Here is a 7140-nt window from a genome sequence, read left to right as displayed (position 1 = left end):
CCAGGACCGAATTCATAGTCTTTTCCAAAAAGACGCGGGATGGTCGGCATTCAAGAAGGCTCTTCGAGAAGAATTTTTTCTGCTCTTCACGGCAAATTTGAAAGCAAATTTTCTCTACTAGATCCTGACAATTAGCAGGGTATGGAAAGCCAGAAGATTGAATTATTTCTAAAGGCTGCAGATCCTTTCCTTCAAGAGAAGCTAACTAATCGGCTTGAAGATCCTGACTCTCAGACGGGATTGAAGACTTCTTGGACTGATGTCACTGAAGCAGTTAATATGATCGCTCGAAGAGAGCGGTTGCGCCTAAGATGGGGATCTACCTCAGCACCAACTGAATCCATGAAGGAGCCTGTTCCTGTATGTCGACCTCCTATCTCTATGGTTGAGCAACCAAGAAATCCTGCTGTTCCATCTCCAAAGAAGGATGTCATGGACGAGCTAATTAAGAGCATGTGGTATCTCCATCTTAATCTAACAGAGATTAATTCCAAGGTGGAAAGACTTGATGTGAAAGTGAAAGAAAGGGGACGGTCAATTGCCCAAAGACCCGTACGAGAAGGCTTCAAAAGACATTGTATGTGGTGTGATAGCCTACAACATGATAAGAGGGAGTGCGGTGCATTCCATGAAGCTGAAGCACAAAAATTAGTCTTTTGGAAGGATGGAAAAATTCATGCAACCGAAACCGGGCTTCCTCTTGAGCCAAATTTTGGTAAGGGTGGCATGAAGAAAAGACTATAGGATTTGGCAACAAGAACATCCTATGCAGCTATTGATGTAGCAACCTATGGGCTGCAAATTGAGCCAACTAATGAAATTGTTAAAGCATGTAAAACTGATGCAAAATCTAAAGTGTGGATGTAGGCCTTAGATCGCATGGAGCAAGGCAAGGCAACCGAAGATTATTTAACTACTGCCAGTCAATGCATCCGAGGAAGAACTAGATGGACTGAGCCAGTTGATTCATTTTTAGCTTTTGCTCGATTAGCTGAAATTAATAATCATGAAGCTATGATAGAAGAAAAGAGAAGAAGAGATGAAGATGTTGTTGGTTCCTCTTCTTCGGGGCCAACTAAACACGTGACAAGAAGTAAACCAGATCAGCAAAAGGCTACTGAAAATCCACCACCGCCAGAGCTTGATATGCGAGATGCCCCTCAAGCAAAGAAGATAGAAGGAAAAAGAAAAAGCAAGCATCCCAGCTACAAGTTGCAGTCTGACATAGAGACTACAACGGATCTTAAGCGGATCCTAGAAGAAAGGATTCTTGGAAGTAGAATTGAATTTACATTAGGTGAAATTCTCGGAATTGCAAAACGAGGATTTCATGATGTAATAATTGATGTAATTAAACGAAAAAGACAATATGTTGGTGAGGAAACTGAAGAATCCGTGCATGCTTTTTTGCAAGCACTTCATGTGTATTTGGAGGATGAAGAGAAGCTAAAAACTTAAGGGATTCGATTGGAGGCAATCAAAGAATTGATTGCATCCATAGAAGCCAAAGATGAAGACAGCTATGAAGCAGAAACTGAAGAAGCTATTGCAAAAAATGTTATGGTGGGGTCTTCTCAATCCAAAGTGCAGCCCGTGCATAAGAAAGAAGCTCATCTTCACAAGATGCAAGAAGAAAGTGATGCTCACTTTATTCCTAGTAGTCACTACTCTCGTACCCATTGGGCAAGGGCGACCACCGAAACCATTGTTAAGATTGGAGAAAAAGAGACTCCATGCATTGCCCTTATAGACCATGGCTCGGAAATTAATGTCATATCAAGAAGTCTCTACGAGAATGGCGGATGGCCCATTGATGTGGACCCAAGATGGCACATGAAAGCAGCCAATAACTCCTCTGGCGATCTTTATGCAGCATGCCCTTATGTACAAGTTACTATTGGTAATGTAAAAGATGAATTTCATTTCTTTGTTCAAGATTCCTGCAGTTATCCTATCATTCTTGGACAACCTTTTATTTATGACTCTCGTTTAGAGACAAAGGCCCTTGATAATGGTTCATCATATGCTCGGATAAGAAGTAAGGATAATGACAAAGCTGTCCAATTTTTTACTATATGTGTAAATCATCACCGGAATAGAGATCGATTGAGAGATCATCATGTTCCTCCTAATGGTACTCCTAAACAAGTTTGAGAGCTCCAAGCTCATGTCAGAGGTGCATACATGTTGTAGGTTGACTATATACAACAGACCACTATTATTTCAGATCTGTAATCAGTTCTTCTAGCTCCCAGACGAGCTCTTAGTCAAGCTCTTAGTCAAGCAATGATGCTATCACCTGCTGTCTATTATAGTAAACAACCAGTCTACACGTGTCTATGCTGAATATCTCAAAATCTAAGGAATTTGAAAAAACTTTCTTCTGCAAAGTTGTAGAGCACGTCGAAACAGTTAGGACTAGCAGACCATTTCTCCAAAAACCATTTCTATAGCAATATATATCTTGCATAAAAAAATGGGCTGCAGGCACAGTCTCCTTTGTTCATGTTTTCTTTAGATCTGATACCTTGATGTCAAATGGCCACTGCCAACCCTTCAGGCTTTAGGCGTTCAAGCTCTGATACCATGTTGGAAGAGAGGGAGAGAGACAGAGTGGAGTAGAAGATGAGCTTCAGCTCAATATTATTCTTCTTCCATTATTCTTCTATCATACTCACTAAAAGAGACTTACACACATAAGTATAACTAACCAAGACTAACTGTGGTTAAGTCATTAACTACACCGATTTATTGAATGTCACACACATGTACAACTGTATCCAGCTAATGTCGGTCACATGCATAAAGATAGACTGACTAAAGAGTAATAGGAGCTTGATATTCTAACATGAATTTGAAAATATCATGAAGAAAGAATGAAAAGAGTTGAAAGAGCAAAGGGAAGACCAAGAAGAGTAGAGAGAAGAGTAAAATGATCCAAGACTAATGGTTAGTATAGTTAGGTATTAGAAATTATTTGCCAAAGTGATAAGGGGCTTGGGGGGGAGGTCATGGTGGGGTGGCAAGAAGGAGGACTGCGTTGGATGGGGTAGTAAGGCACCATCACTACAAGATATAGACCTTATACCGACGTTTAAAGCGACAAAAATACAAACAACAAAATTTTCCCCCGTTGTCGTATTGCTGCGCATTCGAGGTGTGAAAACCACCCAAAAGTTGTGTGTGTGATTTGATACTTTGTACATATTTAGATGTTATGTTTGCTCTTTTATTTTATGCTGAAGACGAAGAAGATCAAGGAGTTTTTGGGCTTGAGATGCAATCTCATGGCTACACTTATTTCAAGATATGTCGATTATAGGCTTTGTCTACAACTGGATGAAGCTTATCAAGTATTTGACAGACTTTCGAAATAGGGGAACGAAGCCAGTTTGGTTTTGAATGTCATACATGTAGGTAAACTTAATGAAGTTGGGATACAGGGTAGTCCGAGGAAGATATAGAAGAAAACCTCACTTGTGACCCAATTGGTCATATCGTGGTTCTGCTGCTTCTTGTCAAAGTTCATTGTTATATGTTGTTGTGACTAAGAAATTGCTTTGATGCAAAGGATAATGATTTGGTTGACGACTGGTCCTTTGGTCACCATCTTGTGATGTAATGATAATCCAAAAAGATTTGGTTCGGATCGTGCTCATATGACAGTGCTTGTTTGTTTTTATCCTTCAACCTATATTTCGGAGGAGGAACAGGGTCTAAAAAGGGAAGAAAAGCAAAAAAGCTAATTTTGGGAGGGAAAAAGTGATTCGAAAAAGGAGAGAGCTTTGGGGCAGTAATGAAGGAAAAATCGATGGTGGAATGCGACAGAAAGAAAAGGGAGAATTTTTCTCGGTGAATTTGGGGGGGGGAAAGATCAACTAAAAAAAGAGGACATTAAGTTTTTTTTTGGGCGTTTTTTGGGAATCAGAATGCGGAAGAAGATGATCATGGCCACAGATTGCAGGTACTCGAGCGACGGCAGAGGCAGTCATAGTGATAAATGAGTTAATTTATGCCTTTGATGAGGGAGGTGGGAGCATGGCAGCCTTCTCATCTACAGCTGACATTGAATGTCTTCCCATGGCCAAAAAAAGGCACAGCACTGTGGTAACTTCGATAACGTGAAGCAGGATTTTATCAGGATGATCCCAATTCTCTTGTTGAGAGCTTGGTTTTCTCAGAGAACTCTGCAACTTCGAGGAGATTAACAGAAAAGAAGAAAATCGGAGGAGGAGCGACAGAACAAGGAGATCAGAAGGCTGCAATGAAACCATTGTTGTTGAATCAGAGGAATTATAAAGTGCACACGCTGCTGCGACTGAGGAGAAACGGATCGAAAGTGAAAACGGAGAACATAAGAACTTTGGCGAGCTTAGAAAAGATGAAGGAGGAGTGTTGCCTGGTCGACCTGAAACTGAATTGACGTTAGTCAAGTGATGAACTGAAAGGATGAAGATATGGGATTGGCATGTCTCCCTGGGAATCAGACACCGATGAAGAATTTAGAAGAGTGTATGGTGATTCATTACATGTTGTTGGAAACAGTCTGAGCCTCTCAGATGGCTCTCAAAGGAGGCCTTTGACTTGTAGGACAAAATTGCACAAGCTACATGGTCTCAAAGGCAATACAAAGTAATACGTGAGAGACGCAGAGATGGAGGACAGGTCTGGCGAGGATATGAAAAATCTTGCTTTGGAAGCAACGAGGACGATTGACTCTGCAAAAGCCTCACATTGATGATTACAACACCACTTGTTTAAATCAAGAGCGTGTGATGACGATGGCACAATCATGTACAGGAAATCGGCTTGATTTGCTGTGCAGTTCAGCATAATGGCAGACCCTCCGTGATGGATGTTTTGTGTTACTACTACATTAAGCTGGCCTGATGTATCTGTCACAAGCAACATAAAGTATCGTGAAGTAATATGTGAAAGAAAGGATGGGAAACAGAGGAAGAAAACCAAGAGTCTTGACAGTCAAAATCAGAAACAGCTTGTTACTAATGTTGAGAATGCAGTTGAGACGGACTCACGTTTGTTATCTGCTCTACTTATTGGTATGAACAGGGCTTTCCCATTTGTGGTAGCTAATGAGATAAATATTTTAACTCAAGAGCACACACCTGTACTTCTCTGTCTGGTCTATCTACTTGTCTCTGAACTGAATAGTGCAGGGTATTTGTAGAAGCATAAACCCATAACTATAATACAGAACAGTCCAGAACTTGTTACTGTGTGGGAAATTGGACAATGTGTGTGGAAATATGTCCATGGGATTTTATTCACTGAAGATCTTGAAACTGCTATCTACAGCATAATCATTCATAAGAGTTAATGATGTTGCAAACTTATTGGGTATAACAGAGGAAGATGCCATCCCATGCTCTATTCAGGAGGGATGGATTTTGGATCATGTTGATATTGCATGAGCTCTGTTTTGAGCTCTTGTGGAGTGGAAAAGCTTGAATTGCTTAATCAGAAAGTTTTGAATGTTGCTGTTATACAGTTACCCTTTTATGCAACCATTATTGGCTGATTGTCAGGCTTGCTGAAGAATAAAGACCTTTTTGTGGAAAGACACGGAAGGCCTTGGTCTAAAGAATTAAGATTATGGCACAGCAACAATGTCAGAGCTGTTGATGTCATCAATCCTAGAAATACAGCAAGAAAATCAAACAGTGTGTTCACAGGTCATTGGAGTCATAACAGGTTAATTTGGAAACTTTAGAGAGTGAAGAACGTGTTGTGGAGATTGCCACTGTAAACTGAATTGGCTTTCTATTCATCTTCAATTATTGACAAAAAGTAAAACAGAGTTGACATCATTTTCTCATCTTGATTATTTGCTTGATTGATCTTCTATCCTGAAATTAGTCAAGATCCTCTGTGGTTGCGACATTGCTTTCACAAACCCTTCGACATCTTTGGTGAACCTGACGTGAAAGCGTCGCAGAAATTTTAGGATGGGAGATACTTCAGCATCTATTTCAGCTTCTTCTACAACTCCAGCTATGTCTACTTCAGCTCCATCAATGACTGTTGCGTCAAGTACTTCAACGGAGGATCTAAAACAGATTTTGCAAAATATGTCCATGTATATGCAGCTCCAAAATCAGCAAACACAATTGTATATGCAGCAGCAACAACAATTGCATCAACAGCAGTTGTCTTAGCAAAGGCAACTCTATTCAGAGCAGGAGAATGCAAACAGCGTGACTAAGGCTATTGAAGCAGTTGAGAGTGAGAAGAAGCTATTTGACGGGCGTAATGTTTCAGCATATTTGAAGACATATGAGATCAAGATGGGGTTTTTTGGAGTTCCTGCTGGACTTATGAGTAAGTACTTCCTTCGTCTTGTCACACCTGCTTTGAGGACAAAAGTGACTGATCTTTTTATTCAAAATACACATTGGCAAGATTTTAAGAGGGCCTTAAAAGAAGAATACTTTCTTGAGGACTTTGGTATGGCTACTCGGCGGTCATTCCGAGAGTGGGTCTACATGCCAAACAAAGGTCTCGCTGCTTCGGAGTTGATTCGAGAATTTGAGGAAAGGTATAGTCAGCTTGATGCCATTGAACAAAGAGCATTGGATGTTGAAAAAGTTGAGCTTTTCTTGCAAGCTGCAGATCCTGCTCTTCAAGAAGAATTGGGTGAGCTTCTTGAAGATCGCACGAAGCCTATGGGTCTTAAAACTGATTGGCAGGATGCTCAAGATGCAGTCTCGACTTTGACTAAGAGGAGGATATGGAAGACTCGCCTACAGAATGGTTCCATGACACCTACACCATCATCTGCTCCTATGCCTACTTCTATCCCTGTTATTTCTTCTCCTCCTCAGCCAGTTTCTTGGCCTATGCCAGTGCCTACTGTTTCCACTCCACCTATTCCTCCTGTTCCAAGACCGATGCCTACACCTTCTGCTCCAAAACCATCCGCTCCATCGGTGCCTACCTCTCTTGATGACATAATCAAAGGCATCACAGATTTGACACTTGAGTCAGTCAAAGCGGAGTTAGTGGGAAAGTTGAAAGAGCAGTTTGCTTCAACTGTGCCTACTACTTCTTCTAGTGCTCCTACTGCACCTAGGAGTGCTCCTAGTGCACCTAGGAGAGATCGGAGATGTATTTGGTGTGATA

Source organism: Lygodium microphyllum, chromosome 6 (genome assembly GCF_053477565.2).
Source record: "Lygodium microphyllum isolate KBCC chromosome 6, Lygodium_microphyllum_v1.1.10, whole genome shotgun sequence".
Lineage (NCBI taxonomy): Eukaryota > Viridiplantae > Streptophyta > Polypodiopsida > Schizaeales > Lygodiaceae > Lygodium > Lygodium microphyllum.
This window is presented reverse-complemented; position numbering follows the sequence as displayed.